This window comes from Accipiter gentilis, chromosome 28, assembly GCF_929443795.1.
Source record: "Accipiter gentilis chromosome 28, bAccGen1.1, whole genome shotgun sequence".
Classification (NCBI taxonomy): domain Eukaryota; kingdom Metazoa; phylum Chordata; class Aves; order Accipitriformes; family Accipitridae; genus Astur; species Astur gentilis.
Genome location: NC_064907.1, coordinates 6,529,183 through 6,546,739, shown reverse-complemented (window position 1 = coordinate 6,546,739; position 17,557 = coordinate 6,529,183).

The following is a 17,557-nucleotide window of genomic DNA, read 5'->3' as shown; positions in this document are numbered from 1 at the left end:
CATGCACACGCACATACACTGCTCTGTCCTCAGTCAGGCTGTATCCCTTTGGAGGAAACATGACTCAGTCGGCAAGGTTAGCTCAACTCGTCACTACACAACGGCTTGTTGGAACAGAGACAGGGAGAACTCCCTCATGCAATACATACAGATGAGAAAAAGGTTGCCAGAACTTTTCCCTTACTATAAATGCAAGTTAGTAGATTTTTTTTTCCTCAGTCTAGTAGGTCAGAGTTGTCTCTATAGGGGAAAAAAAGGGAAAGAGTGCATTAGTGCTAGGGAGAGGTCAGTGCGTGATCAAGCTGCACCAGTATAAACCATTACCTTTGTCCATTTCTTCATGAAAGAGCTATCTTAGCTAGTCTGCTGAGCTACTCTCTACTGTTCTGTCAAGGTGGCAACAAAAGTATACAGGGTTCACCTAATGTCCTATTGCAAGATTACTGACTGAAGCTTACAGATAACTCTGCATTAATTTAGATGTCATCTGCCTGTCCAACCTCCATGTTCTTTTTTTGAATGTAAAAAAAAATTAAACAGAAAATATATCATTAAGTCTTTATGACTTGTATTATATCTGAACCTTAGACAGAGCCCTTCATTTAGACCTTGATCTGGCACAGCCCTCTTCACATGGTGAACTATGCTTCTGGAAGAGCTTCATTGACCTGATGCCTGATAATCCCTCCCACCACTGCAAACTTTATAATTCTTTTAGGCCAGTTTTGGATCCCTAAACATTGCCTTAATTTAGCACATCTGCCCAAATTCACAGCACCTCTGTGTTAAAAAATGCCCTTGTTCAGAATCACCCTAGAGCTGCAGTCCTCACATGTAATCCCATTCCCAAACAATGTCATGTCTGCCTACTTCAGCAACATGCTTATACTGCTTTATACTCCCGTTACCATGGAGAAACAAAACAGCTAACAGCTTTGAGACACATCAGGAGATTACTTACTTAACCTAAAGCATTCAAGCCTGTATATAAAGGCACAAACAAATACATAAAGTAAGAATCATATTTTTTTCCCCAGAAATTTAACACCACCAACCTGAGAATATTTTTTTTAAGTTACTAAGGCTATCTCGTTATTAAACCACTTAGAAGGCTGAACTTTTTTTTTAAGGAGATTAATTCATACCATAGCAGTAAGGGTACTTACTATCTAACCACACACTTAGTTACACTACCAAACAAGTGTAGTAGGACTGTGTTTTCAGACTACAGTTATGTTACCTATTATTATAGAATAACAGTAAATTTTCAGATGTCAGGTAATTCAACTGTGGTAAGAACAGCATTTCTTTTAAAGCTAAGTACATAAAATACACATGTAACTGAAATAGATATGTAACCTTAATGACTGCCTCTCAGTGTAAAAAAAAAAAACAAACCCAAAACTTTTTTTATGTTTAAGTTAAATACATATTTCTTACAAATTTGCTTCTGAGAAAAACTGTCCAAGATAGCTCCCCTGTCCTCTTCAAGTCCTACGTTTCAGGAGTTTGCATCTTCCCTATTCATACTTTGAAGGGGAAAAATAAGGGGATACACTCTCCTCATTGCTGTGCCCTGTCAATTCAGATAGTAGATCCTTCAACTCAGCTTTTCCTAGATCATGCAGATAGATACCAGCCATATTATAAAAATGAGTGTTTGGTAATGTGAACTTCTGAAACAAGAAAGTGCTAGAGGAAAGCACTTTAGCTTTAATTTGCAAAGCTGCTACTTGTATGATAGCAATGGCCATATGAAAAACAAAACAACATTGCTGATAACCACAAGTACTCCTCTATTAAAATGGCCTTTTCTTTGGTCTGAAAATATATGAAAAAAAAAATCTTCCTTTCCATTTAGGTGGAAAGTGACATCTAACCATACATGACATGCAATTCTATGCACTTTATTTATCCATCATATAACATTTTCCTCCCGACTGTGTTACTTTCTAACTTAAAAGAATGTTTTTCTCTCCAAACCAGTCTCCTCTCTCAAATGTAATTTGGGATCCTCCTTCTGGGACTTGGCTCTTCAACAGATCAGTTACTGTGGTTTCCCTCACTTTTGTTTGTGCTGCTTTAGACTTTAATTAGTTGCTTTCCTCACCCGTAATATTCTTTCCATAATTTACCCTTAGTCCTTCCACATCCCCCTCCTCCTCCTGCTTGCCAAGAGCAGTGACGAAGGGATGACAAAAAGAAGAGCAGGCTTTCAGGAGGGGACCTGATAGTCTCGGAAGTCCCATCCCACCTGGGCTTTGAACCTTTCCATACACCTTCAGTGTTGCAAGAGGACCCAGGCATTTATGTTTTCCTAGTTCTGCCCTCTTACAGCCTTGTCAGTCCTGTTATGGCTGTTCTTCTCATGCTTTACCCTATGTCTGACCACCACAATATGCTCCTCCTCTCTTCTGTATGTCCTTAACCCATCTACCCTCAATTAATAGTGCCTTCAGAATTCCACATTCAACACACCATTACTTTAAAAGAGAGTATCATTCTTGAAATACTCTGCTGCCTTTTATGATAGCAGGCAGCATGTGGAGCGAGTCTTTTTCTTTCTCGCTTTTCATCTCTCCTCATGAAATCCTCATTAATCATTATTAGAGCCAGTCAGAAATTTTCAGACATTTTTAAAGTGCTAATTTGTCACAAGCGAGGCTGCATGACAAAGGGTCAGTTCTGATGATTTCTTAGCCCAAAGAACCCCCTATCCATATATCTCCATAGGTAGGCTCTATCTGTGGAGACTCTGCCAGGATGTTGGGAGCTTGTTTTGGAGAAATACCACTACACTCATCCTGTGCTCCTCTCTTTCCCTGACATGCACTACTGCTCACTATCAGGGTGAGGATGCTGAACTAGATTGACCTTGCCTTGTACTATCTATAATCTCTCCATGATATTTTAATATCAAATGAGGTCCAATTAATCTCAGAAACGAGGTGGTCCTTTGCCATAATAAGGCCTATTATTTGCACAGGGACTAGATCAGTTAGGTCCTAAGGATGGTTTCGGACCTAAGGATAGTTAGTGCCTGATTACAAGTAGAGCTAACAGCATTCAAGGGACTGAAATTCAGGTTTCTGGTACTGGTCTGGTTTGCCAGTTTCTCCTCAGTAGCACCTTTCTCTTATTACACTCCTGCACAGCATCCCCAGGTGGGTCATCTGTTAGGGGTCAGTACACAAGTTCTTTTTAAGATCCTAATGCTATTTTGCTTTTCCTGTAATGGATGAAGTACTTCAGCAGTCCCACCAAGCAGAAGGAAGGGCTGCAAAGCTACACTGGGACATCACAAATCAGCCACAACCCATGTTTGTCACCCTTTAAAGGCTGAGCACCCACTGACACTGTAGTGACAAGAATCCCCCTTTCCCCATTTTCAAAAAGTAGCCTTTCTTGCTTAAAAAAGTCAAAACCCAAACCCATGAGTTTCTGAGAAACAGTTTCTCAATTCAGAGCATTCAAAGACTCACACAGTTTCCAAACCTGGCCTTGGAAATAAAGGCTGCATTCCTCCAACATTAAAATTACGATTCATTTTGGCTTTATTCAGAGTTATTCATAAGTTTACTGACCACACACTTCTCAAGTGTTACATATGAACTACTTCATAAGAAGATACTCAGCTCCAGAAATCAGACATCTGCAGTTTCTTGAGATTTTTCATGTAACTTACCACATATACACATTTACTAGAGTGGAGCTGTGAACTCAAGAAAATTAGATAGACTAAACCCCTCTGAATAGCAGTCAGTCTGTGAAAGAGGAGGTAGCATTGTAAATCAACTTCCAAAAAATACTGTTCTTCTGCGAGAAGACAATGTGAAGCAATCATTTCAAAAGAGTATAAATTAATCTCTCTAAGGGACTATTAAGACAATCATAAGTAGGTTTTAAAGTTGAGTGTCAGCTCCAGTGTACCTTCCTGCTCATATACCAGAAGAAACATATGGTCAATATATGTAACTAAAACTGATTGATCTTGGAAGACAGATACAAGAAGTGTGGGTGGCAGGACAATTCAGAACTGGCAGCCAACAGACCAGCTCTTGCCTAATGCAACTTTTCTCTTCAACCTCATTTTAGAAAAAAACAACCCCAAAACCCAAACAAAAAACCCAAAGAAACCCAAACCCTCCATCTTACCCCCACACACTCTTACTTTCTTTCCCTCCTGTTCCGATGCTCTGCACCCTCTGTAGTACACACAGTACACTCCTGTCATCATTTTACTCTTTAAGCCTCTTCAATACACCTTCGTCCTTCCCCTCTCGAGATGCTTTGGTCAAAAAAGGGAAGCAGCCACACATCAGCAGCAGAGCGCTGCCAGCTCTTAGGCCATCTCCTCTGTATCCCCTCCTCAGTTCACAAAGAATGGCTTCTACAGATTGGGAAGGCCTCGCTAGACAAAACCACATAAACCCCCTAAAACTTAGAAGAACATTGTATGCTAACAAACGGTACTACCATGGTCCAACTGCACACCTTAAATCTGTGATGGGCAAAGCTGAGTAAGCAAGCTATTTTTGTATATTCATTAATCCATGTTAACATGCTTTAAAGATGGCCATTTTTGTAATGAGAGCATGCCACACAGCTGAAGCCCAGAGCATTCACAAATGTACATATCCCAGCTGAAGCTGTTGGCTTATTTGTTTTTAAGTTCTACAGCCTCAGGATAACAACATGCAGACAGAGGCAGTACCTCAGACTTCTCCCCAGCACTACTTTCTACATTGGAACCATGTCCAGTACATAGGAAGGAAGGAAGGAGAAAAAAAAAGCTAGGTGCCAAGTAGCTTTCCCTGTCCAGGCACTGCTCTGACAATCCTACAAGGCTATTGCTACAAACTCCTAAGATCTGCTAAGGTAGCTCTAGGAGACATTAAAGCAGCAGAAAGCAAATTAGAAAGTGCAAAACTGCCTTTCCCCACAGTCTTAGTCTCAGATCTCTTCACTCTTACCTTTGGAAGCAGCATCCCAAAGTCTAGCTACTTTTCTGTTAGGCCCCAGAATAAGTCAGCACAGAAAAGAAAAGAAAAACCCTCTGCACAGTCAGTGAGAGAAGGAAACAGAGCTTTTTCCTTTCTGCCCTCTTGCCTCCCATCACACATGCATGGGCTCAGAAAGCTCCACAAAACCTAACTGTCCACTAGCAAACCACAGCACAAGCATTAGTGACGCTTAAGACTGTACACTGTATGATCTGTAAATCAAGAAATATAGAAAACCAGGATAAAGAAAAGAAATTAGGTCAGAGGTTTGGTTAGGGTTGTGGGGTTTGTTTTGGTAGTTTTTTGTTTTTGTTTTTTTTTTTAAACTGGGTTTTATCCAATTAAGTTTACCTCACTGTAGAATGTTTCCTGGAAAGAAAGCCATTTTGTCATACACTGCTCTTTAACCCACTCTGCTGGAACAAATCTGCTCAGCCTTTCTTTATTTTTGGGATGAAAAGAACTAGCATCATTTCATATGACCAACTGAGCAGCAACAGAAACTTTTCTGGCAACACAATAATATAACTGCTAGCAAATGACTACAGGTAATTTCCTAGGAAAGCATCCAAAAACCCAGTGACTGCCCTGCTAACTTTCTGAGAACAACTATTTGACAAAAAGCATCAGAAGAAAAGCACTGTCACTTAACCTTGCTGTTCCACATCCATAGTCTAAGGATACTCCCAGGAGCGCACTCTTGCTGGAAGGCAGGCAGCCCTTCCAGCAGGTATTATAAACCAGAACCAGATATCCCATCAGGTCACGCTGCTTTAAAGGAACAGTGCCAGCAAAACCGAGGGAGAGGGAGAGGGAGAGGGAGAGGGAGAGGGAGAGGGAGAGGGAGAGGGAGAGGGAGAGGGAGAGGGAGAGGGAGAGGGAGAGGGAGAGGGAGAGGGAGAGGGAGAGGGAGAGGGAGAGGGAGAGGGAGAGGGTTGGAAATTTTCTAGGGGCTTGTGCTGGAAGGTAGCTAATCAAAGAGTTAACAAGCTCCTAAACTATCCAGCTAAAATTTTCTGATAGCGAACATAAAGAAAACCATCCTTTTAATAACATCAGGCCAACGTGTTTTGTGCAGCACCCTGAATTACCAGTATTTGTAATTCCAGGCTCTCTATCCTATAGCTTTTTCTATGTCCTGGGGACTCCTGTGACTCTGCTGAGTTCATTACGGGGTCATGCCTCAATTTGATTCTGGATTTTATGAGTCCTTTTTCATACAAAAGAAAACAGAACTGCCTGGCAGCCCTCTATGAGATGAGGCATCTGCACTTTTTTCTGCTGCTCTCTCCTGCTCCACTTACCAGCAAAGTAAGAGATCCCCAACAGCAAAAATAAAAGCAAGTAAGAACCAAGATGAGCACAGCATGCCAGTCATAACAAGGAACTGTTTTAACAATTCTATTAGCATATACAGGACAGTGTTTCTGAAATAAAATTAAAGCTCGTCGCTAAGTAACAATAGTGTGCTTGTCTATCATTTACAAGAACTTAAAACCAAAAGTATTGTTAAAAAGGAATGAAAAAGAGACATGCACTCCAAGCACAAATCTCACACCTTCAAAACAGAGAAGAATCAGTTTGTCCACAATACCTAGAAGGTTTTTTTATTGCCAGTCTACTCCAGGTGGGAAAGTCTCAGATACTCTAGTTATGGATAGCACTGTGAAATTCTAATATACTGATGCACAAGAGGCAATTAAAAGTTAACCCTCCCCCCCCAAACACTTGAAAAAGAAGCAATTAGGTGAGAAAATAATGTTATAACTGAGCAGCTATAAACGAAATGAATACACAGAAAATAATGTTATAACTGATCAGCTTCCAAGGAAATGAATGCAGAGCATTCAGAGGGCAAATCTTTAAACAAATTATTAAACGCAGCTTTTTTCCTTTATCCTCTATTTCTTCTCTGGAGCTGGTCTCATCACAAAAGCCAACAGGTTTTTTTAACTCCATAGTAACTAACTCTAGCAATCCCTGCCCAAGTTCTTAGGCTTGACAATGTGAGAGTTTGTACTTAATGCCCTGCTTTAGCAACCAGCAGTGAATCAGAAGCAAGCTTTAGGTCCACTGTTTATTTGAAGCACCCTTATTATGAGGAAATATTTCTGGTAATATTTCCTTTTGTTCCTTTGTACTTCTCGCTTACTGGTTTATGGCTTTCCCTATATTGTCTCCCCCATTTTTACGTATTTCAAAAGCTTTCATGTACTTGAAATACTTCATCATAATGATGCAGAATTTCACTTTGCTGTAACATTGAAGTGTCTGGCTTGAACCTGACCTGCACTGGCAGTGGAGCGCAGCTTGCAGCAGCCCACATGAAATGCATTGAAGATCTCCATTTGCTTCCAAGTGAACAAGGACTGCTTTGGAGAACATTACCCCAGATAACCCCCAAACTGACAGCCTGGGAGGGAAGGGAATGAACCTGGGTGCTGAGTCACTTTTCACTTCATTGCTGTGAACAGGTAACAAATCCACAGAAGCCAATTTGGATACTCAGCAGCAAAACTTGCATAAGGGTGAAAATACTCCTCCTTCTCTCATGCCTTCCTCCTCCTCCTCCCCGCCATGCAAACTGTTAACTGGTGTGATGGGGACCACACTGGAAACTTGTACTTGCGGAGCCAGGGACAGAGCACTTCCCTTTGCAAGACAGCTAACTGAAACCCTCCAGGAGCCCAGGGCTGGTAGCACTCATCACCCAGAGCCAGCAGCACCTTGGGCCCAATCTGCCACGGAACAAGCACCTGGAGGCCCAAGATACCTCCGAGCCAAGGCTGGAATAAGTCTGCAACCTGACACAAGAAAGGGAAGAATTTGGTTGGGATGAGTGCTATGGCCTTACAGGGAGGCTGTGGCTTGCAGGCAGAGGGCAGGAAGAAAGAGGGTGAAACACAAGGGATGGGGCAGCCCACCCTGCGTGGGCTGAAGCAGAAGGGGTGGTGGAGCAGCGAGGAGCCTGCCTGGCTTCCCTGCCTTCCCCGCCTGCCTGAACAAGGGTGGGCTGTCAGCAGCCTCATGCTGGGATGCTACAGGGTGCTTTCCTGGGTGATATCCAGAATGGGTTTGAATAAAGCGAAGTTTTAAAAAAACATTGAATAAATACCAGCGCTAAACACTGTGCTCTTCCAGAGTATGTTCTGGATTTTAAGCAGTTTTGTTGAAATTTGAAGTTTACTTTGCTGCTTTGGTCAAGTTTGTTAAACTGATTTATTACTGCTTTTCCTGGAATCATTTAAGAGATTCTGTTAATTCTAGAGAATAACAAAAATGAGAAAACTCCTTAGAATGAAGAAAAGGAAATTTATGAAACACAGTATTTTAATTAGAAATAAAGTTTCTTGTTGCAGGGCACCAAGAGCTCTTAAAATCTTAACAGCCTATATTTTAAAATAAAAGCATTTAAAACTGGGTAACAGTATGCTAATTTTCCCCTTTCTGCCCTTTAGGTATATTTGGAGCCACATTTTAATGATAAAGGACAAGTATTTTCTTTCAGTACTTTTAACAGTCTGATGTTTTATCTCAATTGGAAATTGCATTTGATTTCTGTCTTCTTTTTTTCCCAGTCTTTACTGTGGCTGCATCTGCTGAAACTGGGGGTGTAAGAGAGGGAGAAGTGTGATTTACACTGGTGGAGCTTACTGCTGAACTCACTGGTATTACTTGTGTGAGGTAAAGCTAAGCATACATATATGCCTCATGATTGGGATTGAGTATGAGTATATGCCTCAAGACTGGGATTTTTCCATTATCCATTTAGATCTGCTGATATTTTGGATCTCTAGATCCTCCTCTCTCCCATTTTTTTTTTCCAAAACTTAAAGATCCTTTATATATCATTCTGACAAATACAACTTTTCTATCTGATTATCTATATCCAGTTTTTCTTTCATCCTTTTGTTTTCTGATGCTTCTGTTTCAAGCATTTGACTGTGTTTTTTTACTTCTGTTCTTCATTTTTGTTCTATTTTGAAATCCTCTCATTTAGGTTTCATTCTAATTCTTCTAACACTAATACCTCACAAATCTTTTCTCTTCCCAGTGCACATTATCTGTCTTTCTCAGTAGATAACACATATGGTCTCTCTCTCCACCTTCCAGATATTAGCACTTTTATTCTTGATTTCCAAGTGACAATATAAGTGATTAATTTAATGCAATTATTTGTGATCACAAAGTTGACAAAAAAGAGCTCTTGCAATTTAGGTTTGTCTGTGAAACCTCATGCTTAATATAAAATCAGCTCTTATCTGCAGCAATCCACCAGCCTATTGAAGGATGTTGGAAGGATGGACAAAAGAATTTGGAGATGGCTTTCTTAAAAGCAGAAGACATCTTCCCAGCATCAACCATTGGGTTCCTGCTAATGGCACTGGCTCCTTCGTAACCAACCACACCTTATGCAGATCCAAATGCCAGGCCTGGAGCTTTGAGTGATCTGTGAATTTATGGAGCTTTTTTTTCCCCGCACCTTTGTAACTCTGATATTACTGAAGATTGTCTGTACTGAGAAAAAGAGATGGGTATTTACTTCTTTCAAAGTCTCAAATCAGAGATTTTCCTCTGTGTTTCTCATTTCTCAAATCTATAGGGAAGCCAATAGCTCTAGGCTGATAACTTTATGCATTCATATTTTATGGCAATAAATATAGGTTGGAAAGTGATAAAAACAGAGCTCTGAAAATCAGCTTCTTCCTCCTACTATTGAATCAAAGTAATCCCCAAAAGACAGAAAACCTCTTTTAGTCCTTTCTGGGACTGTGTCATATTTACTGAGGAGGTCTTCAGTCACTCTGGAAAGTGGACTTCTGAAAATATGCTGAAAATTTTGGCTGCTAGACTTGTTTAGGAGAACAAGAGATTCTCAGACTTCTGAAATTTTAGATCAGAAGAATCATGTGTATCTCCATGGCTACCAGATCAGTTCACGAGCATCCTGGCAGATTTCTGGTAGCCATTTTGGAAGGTTTCATAGGTAAACTGCTTAGTGAAAAGACTACTGTAGCCATGCAGGCTTGCTGGTGAGACCAAGGTGGTATATATTTGACCATCAGTTAGAAGGGAAGACATGTTACTGCACCACCTTGCTATTTGACCTTGTTAAACTTGCTGGTGTCAGGGCTAGAGATCAACAAAGACAGTGGCCTATTTAGTGTCTTGGGATCTGGTGATCATGGGCCTGCCTACCTGTCTGTGAAATCTGAACTTCTAGCAGGCAAATATTTCACTGTGGGAAGAGGAGGAGTGGTGGTGCCACTGAAGGGAAGGCTTCAAGGATGTGTCTGCTTCCAGGAGCACCCTTGGATGTTCACAGAGGCACACAGGACACAAAAGGAGGACCTTTTCAAAAGGCTCAGCACTTGGGTATGACATCTGCCCTAGGTCCCACACTCTTCCCACATCCCTGTTGCTATGTGCTCTACGTTTTCTTATTCTATATTTCTTTATTTCTACAAATTAACCCCAGCTTCACCTCTTTAATACTAAATTTTAGTTTTCTCTTCAGTCATGTATCTTCAATGCATCTTGGATGCTCCACACTACACCTAAGAGACAAACTACTTGCAAAGGGGATGGGGAAAGAGGTACAAATATTGTCTTAAAGATATTCTATACTGTCTTAAATATATCCTAAAATATATAACAGTAGCACTCAGCCTACATGCAATAGATATATGATACAATATCACTTTTCAGGTAAGGCATTCTGAGCTCTTGGAGGTTTGTTTTTAATCCTGTAAATAACTACAGATGGAAAATCACTTACATGTGTTAGTGTTTGAAAAATGGGGGTTAAAAGGCCTATCCAGGGTCACAGCTGAGGTCTGGTAACAGAGAAACAACATTTAATAATTTCATGGGCAGATTCTGTCTAGTTCAGCTAGTCGTTTATGATCTTACTGTCCCAGCAGCTGCACTGCTTAAGAAGTGACAAAATGGGATGTGTGATCACTCCCTGGGTCACAGCTTTGTGTATCAATTTAAAGTATTAAATGTGCTGTGCTGTGTTGAAAGGTGAGGTGAAAGGAGGTGGAAGAAGATGTACCGGGGCATCCACACCCATTGTGATCTGATTCTTCTGTTACAGGGTGACAGATGCCAGCTGGCAGTGGAAGGTGAGGTCACCAAGAGACAACAGTATTGCCTCAAATCACTGCAGCAAGGTTTGGTCTTTAGGCTTCCAGATCTTGCGGTTTAGTTAAAAACTACCCTCCTTCTCGGACTGTGTTTGGTTGAGTTAATCTAAACTGACAGTGACTGTAGCTCTCAAGGTGGTGATGATGTATACAGCAATGTCAATACATACTGCTGTATCATGAAAGTATATAAGAAACAGATAAAAGATGTGTTCTAATTATATACTTCAATAAGCAGTTATAAGAAAGTAACTCTCTCACACCATAAGTGATACCACTTTCAGGTTTATTTACATAGCTATCCAATTCCTAATGGTAATTCATGGTGCCAATGACACAGAACTGGGAAGAGGTTACCTGTCTAGGGTTTACTGATCCTCAGCTGCAGTTGGATTACTAAACTTATATTCCCACTTTATAAAGTTCAGTTAGCAGCTTGAAACTTATGCATATATTAGGTAGTCCATTTTCACTGTCCTGCATAATTTTAGCTATAACTTCCTTAAGTGAGCAGGTAACTGATCACAGCTTTCCTAATGCTGCACATCTTTACATGTTGCAGTAATCTTAGACAGTGGTCTGTGTATGATCAGTGTGTCTGATCAGCAACTGTCTGATCAGCAACCATGGCTTAAGCAGTTGTCGCTCCCTACATTATGCTGTGCAAGTATTTATGTGGCTATTCAGCAAATGAGAACTCACCTCACAGAGAAATAACCCATTTAGTACTTCGTTGCCTATTTGTTTTTCATGGATTATTTTTCAGGTTCGTCATTTCCCTGGTGTGGTTTATTGCACAGCTTCATAAATGCTTAAGTGATACAGCTCTGAATGTCCAACCCTAAGACAATTTAAATGGCTTTATCAGGATATTTAAGTGCCTCTTCCTCCTAAGTCTCCTTTATCTGCATCTATCTACAGCATCTATTAGTATCAGTTTAGCATGTTGCAGTTTTCCCCACTCCTTAGGGCTCTGCATGTGTTAACTGCTTGTCTTTCTGTCCCACAAGGCTAATGTCCTTATCCTGTCTTCCTTTGCAAACACTCACCTCTACCTTGCAGGTATCAATTAGCCATTTCACTCCAATAGTCCAAATGATGTAACAAAATAAAGCTAAATTTGTTTGAAAATGATGGCCACTGTATTCTGTTGAAGGGATGCAACTTCTATTTCAGGGCTGCAAAAGGCATCATATGTCCAAAACCAGGTGTTTTTTTTTTCCCCAGCTCTGCCAGCTAGTCTAATAAATGATGCTACTTCTCTTTTCAAGCCCTGCTTTTGCTTTCTCGGTGGGCCTCCACATGAACGGAGCACGACTGGAAGCTAGTTCAGGATGGCAGGCATCAGAGTTGCAAGAAGGAAAGCCAGCGCTGGATGGACCAAAAGCCCCTTCCACCCACTGATACAGGACTGTGCCGAAAATCTCAGGCTGCTGCTGCTTGGTGGCAGGTCTGTGTTTCCTCAGCTCCAATCAGTTGTTCTTAGGCTGTCCCTTCTGGTGTGCTAGCCCAGCTCACATCCTGGTAACAACAACAACAAAAAGAGAATTTTTTAGCTGAATCGGTTTCCTACTCAGATCCTTTCATGACCATGCCCTGGGGCATGGCAGAGGTGGTGATGCAAAAGCAGGTGATGCCTCTGCTTGCCCTGGCACAGTGCCACTGAAAACTCAACCGGTCCAAAGTATTTGTTATCTCTCTTAGTTTGACTTACTCTAAATGGCTCAGTAGACAAAAGCTTCCTATTTCTAGATTTATGACATATCTAAATAGTTACACTAGCAAAACTTACAAGTGGAGGAGCAGTTTTGATGGCTTATTTTTCCTGTTCCCTAGAATGAAGAATACAGCAAAATGTCAGCTCTTCCTGGTAAAATTGGCTGAACTTCAGCTTTTGACAGTGTAACAGTATATTGTGGTATTTTACATTCATAGCCAACATGCAAAGTCTCTGAGCACAGATTAGATTTTCATTAATACAGTTATCTATCTTCTGGCCACAGTGCATCAAAGTCCCATATAGCTCACGAGGGAATCAAACAGAAGTTCAATTTCTTTCTTATTCTAAAGGTAGAGAAAATATTCCTCGGATGTGTCTTAGTTCTGTTTCTTTCCTCCCCCCTCTTAAAGTAACAAAGTGTATTTTTATTTCAAAGCAACTTTCATTTTACAATAGTAAGTCTATATAGGAAAGTTTACAAAACATACTCTGTACAGTATCTCCAGTTAGATCAGAGTTAACATTATTTAAATGTGGAAATGAATTCAATCTCTGCAAAGTTAAAGCTTATATTTAAGTAATAAGAAAATGTCACAAACCTGGAGAAACCATGAGAGAAGCTAGCCATGCAATGAGCTTTGAATAAAAAAAACACTGAGATGAATAAGAATTGAGGTGATGCTTATGCTATACCACTAGTCTTAATCCTGTGCCATTTGTGTCAGTGGAGATGAATAAATTGTGAATCAAATTAAGATCAGTCTCACAGACCTTAACCTTATTCCCACTGAAATTCTGAAGTTAACTTGAGCAAGTAGTGGGGTCAGACCTGTAAAGTGAAATCCTGAAGACATTAAGTTAATGGGACTTGTTATAGAATATGATTTTCTCCCTTACTCTCTGTGGTGGGTTGATGCTGGCTGGACACTAGGTGCCCACCAAAGCTGCTCTATCACTCCCCCCCCTCAGCTAGACAGGGGAGAGAAAATATAATGGAAGCCTCGTAGGTCGAGATAAGGGCAGGGAGAGTTCACTCAGCAATTACCGTCACAGGCAAAACAGACTTGACTTGGGGAAATTAGTTTAATTTATTACCAATCAAATCAGAGTAGGGTAATGAGAAAGAAAACCAAATCTTAAAACACCTTCACCCCTACCCCTCCCTTCTTCCCGGGCTCAACTTCACTCCCAAATTCTCTATTTCCCCCCTCTGAGCAGCACAGCAGGACAGGGAATGGGGGTTGCAGTCAGTTCATCACATGTTGTCTCTGCTGCTCCTCACACTCTTCCCCTGCTCCAGCGTGGGGTGCCTCCCACGGGAGACAGTCCTCCATGAACTCCTCCAACACGGGTCTTTCCCACGGGCTGCAGTTCTTCATGAACTTTTCCAGCATGGGTCCCTTCCACGGGCTGCAGTCCTTCAGGCACAGACTGCTCCAGCGTGGGTCCCCCCACAGGGCCACAGGTCCTGCCAGAAAACCTGCTCCAGCGTGGGCTCCTCTCTCCATGGGGCCACAGGTCCTGCCAGGAGCCTGCTCCAGCGTGGGGTTCCTACGGGGTCACAGCCTCCTTCAGGAACCCACCTGCTCCGGCATGGGGTCCTCTCTCCCCGGGCTGCACGTGGAGATCTGCTCCACCGTGGACCTCCCTGGGCTGCAGGGGGACAGCCTGCCTCACCAAGGTCTTCACCACAGGCTGCAGGGGAATCTCTGCTCCAGCACCTGGAGCATCTCCTCCCCCTCCTTCTGCACTGACCTGGGGTCTGCAGGGTTGGTTCTCTCACACCTTCTCACTCCTCCCTCCAGCTGCAATTGCACAGGGTTTTTTTCCCTTCTTAAATGTGTTATCCCAGAGGCACTACCACCGTTGCTGATGGGCTCGGCCTTGGCCAGCGGCAGGTCCGTCTCAGAGCCGGCTGGCATTGGCTCTGTCGGACATAGGGGAAGCTTCCAGCAGCTTCTCACAGAAGCCACCCCTGTAGCCCCCCGCTACCAAAACCTGGCCACACAGACCCAATACACCGTCCTACTGTAGATTTAAAAGGATAATGCTACATAAATTGTCCAAACACTATCTTCACAAGCAGGTGGTCTAGATTTTTTTTAAATAAATTAAAACTTGCATTCTGAAGAAAACAGAAAAATCTTACAAGTGCTTAAATTGATGGGTTTTCTTATACCCAGGTTCATTTGGGTTTTGATTACTAACCTAGTGAGTACAGCAACATCTCCATGCCTAAATAATTTTGACAGATGATCTAAAAGAAAGTAGTTCTGCTACTCATGAGCTAGGAGGACTTTCCTAAGTATTAGAAAGTACTATATCGTGCCTCATGTAAACTGATTAAGTGCCATATATGATCATTCAGATGTGTAACCTTAGTTCCTCTCATCCTAAAGCTAACTACTCCCGTGTTGCAGCTGATGGCTTTGTAAAATGTACTTTGGGCCAATTTACCCATGCTATGGCCTTTATACCCTTAAATTGCATGTTATCATATAACAAACAACAAAATAAGAGCTTTTTTTTTAAAGGCTAGCTTCACGACATTGGTAACATAAACATAATTCCAGTGTTCAACATTCCCATTCAATTGTGATTGTCCAAATGTCAGTCTGAAACCTATGATTTTGTGTTTTTCTCACATATCTCTATTTTTATACAGCTTCTAGATAACTACATTATTAAAGGGCCTCCCTTAAATATTAAAGAACAATCAAAGAGCCTTTCGCTTTTTTAAGAACACCAAAATGAGCCTTCTAGGTCATATCAAAGGTCCATCTCTTTGAGTATATTTTCTTCTAGTGAGGCCTAAAGCAGGCGCTCAGTGGAGAACCAGGCAAACAGATATCCCAAATACTCTCTCTCTTAGCCTCCTACAAATGGTTTGTGATTCGAGGACTTCCTGAGCTAGGAGCATTAAAGAGTATTTCCACGTATTCAGTACCACTCACGGGTTTTTCTTCTTTTCTTCCTAAGTACATCAATTCAGTGATTTGATGGTATGTTATTTGGGGATTTTTTGGCATGGCATTGAAACATGTGCAAAGAACTTTTTCAAAGGAAACAGAGAAGAGTGGAGTTTGCATTCATGTTGCCAACGTCATTGCTTTTGTCTCTTGCAAGAGCAGTTCCACTGACAATGTCTTGCTGCTCCAGAAGTCCCTTATTCCTGAATTTCAGGCTGCTGGCTGACACCTTCTACGCTCCAGAGGAACACAGGTGTCTTGGATATGGAAACCAAGGTCTTCACTTGAGGAAGCAGGCTTTCTTTACCAGTATGGGGCCCCTGAACTTGGCTCGGTGTTCAGTGGCGAGCCCCCGCTGCCTGTGGCGCAGGGGAGAAGTACTCATGGCAACCCGTGTTGCTAGGCAGATGGATGATTGTGTTTTGTTCCTGCCACCGTGTTCTCGGGGATCCTGGCTTCCCTTCTAGATATAATTAATGGTAATAAAGTCTGAAGGTTAAAATATGTGGATCTCTGGGGCCATTTCTATGCCTGGGTGGGATGGGGAACAGCATCCTGGCACTTACATATAGAAGCGAGAGCTTTTTTCTGCTGCAGCTCTTTAGGCATAGTCCCAGAGGCTGAGCACTGCCAGTAGCTCCTTGACATTGAGGCATATTGCTGAGGGAAAGAAATGCTTCCTTTTTCCTAGTAACTCATTTTTAATGCAAATTCAGTCACTTTTCCTCAAATGCAGCTTTGCTGAAGCTGGACAGGAACAGCTAAAGATCCACAGGGTCATAGCTGTATATGAGCAGCAAGGGATATTTGCCAGTACAGTTCCAAAGCCATCCCATGGACCGAGAAGAATTTGAGATGCTGCTGTTATGAGCGGCCTTCAAACCTATTTTTCCCCCTTCCTTCCTTCTGAGTTTTACTTATGGGCTCTGCCAAACACTGAGACTTCTCCGTCTAAAAGAACCTCTCACCCTTCCTGCCTTCCTCCCTATGTCTCCCTCACTTCTAATTGCACGGTCCAACTTCCTGGCTGTGTTGATTCAGATGCTTGTCAGACCCTCTACCGAATTTCTTAATGTGGCAGAAAACTGTTCACTTTTTGATGGATTTTTTTTTTTTTTTTACTACTTCAATGACTCATCTCTGCTCTCAATGAATGGCAGAGCCAGCACAAGGTAGAAGGAGGATGTGCAGCCAGCAGTAGAGAAAGAAGGGCAAGACCTGAAGAAAGAGCTGGATCCTCCCCTTTCAGCATCGGTGAACTCCACATGTCTCAAGGAATCATACCCTGACATTTTATTTAAGAGATCAGATTTTGGGCTTCTAGGTTTATTACCTGTATCAAAAATAAAGGAACTCCCTTGCCAATTTATGTGGTTTTTTGCTGTTCTGTATGTCAGAGCAGTAAGGCTTTTATATTTCAAAAAGAAAACAAAATTATAACAGATGAGGTTAATAAGAAAATACCAGCAGCCTGGAAGAGGTCAATGGCAGAGCAAATAATGGTGGGCATGCCTATTTGTCTGTCTCTGCCCACTCTGTCAGGCTTCTCTTCATCTGGTCCAAGGATAGGATCACAGCCTGCAGTTAACAAAGAGAACAAGCCAGAAGAGAAGCTGTCTTCCCTCCCACACATCAAGGAATGAGGTAGCTGCTCTCAGTGTAATTTACCCAAAATCTGAAGGGAAAGATACAGCATAGGCAAGGAATGATGGAGTC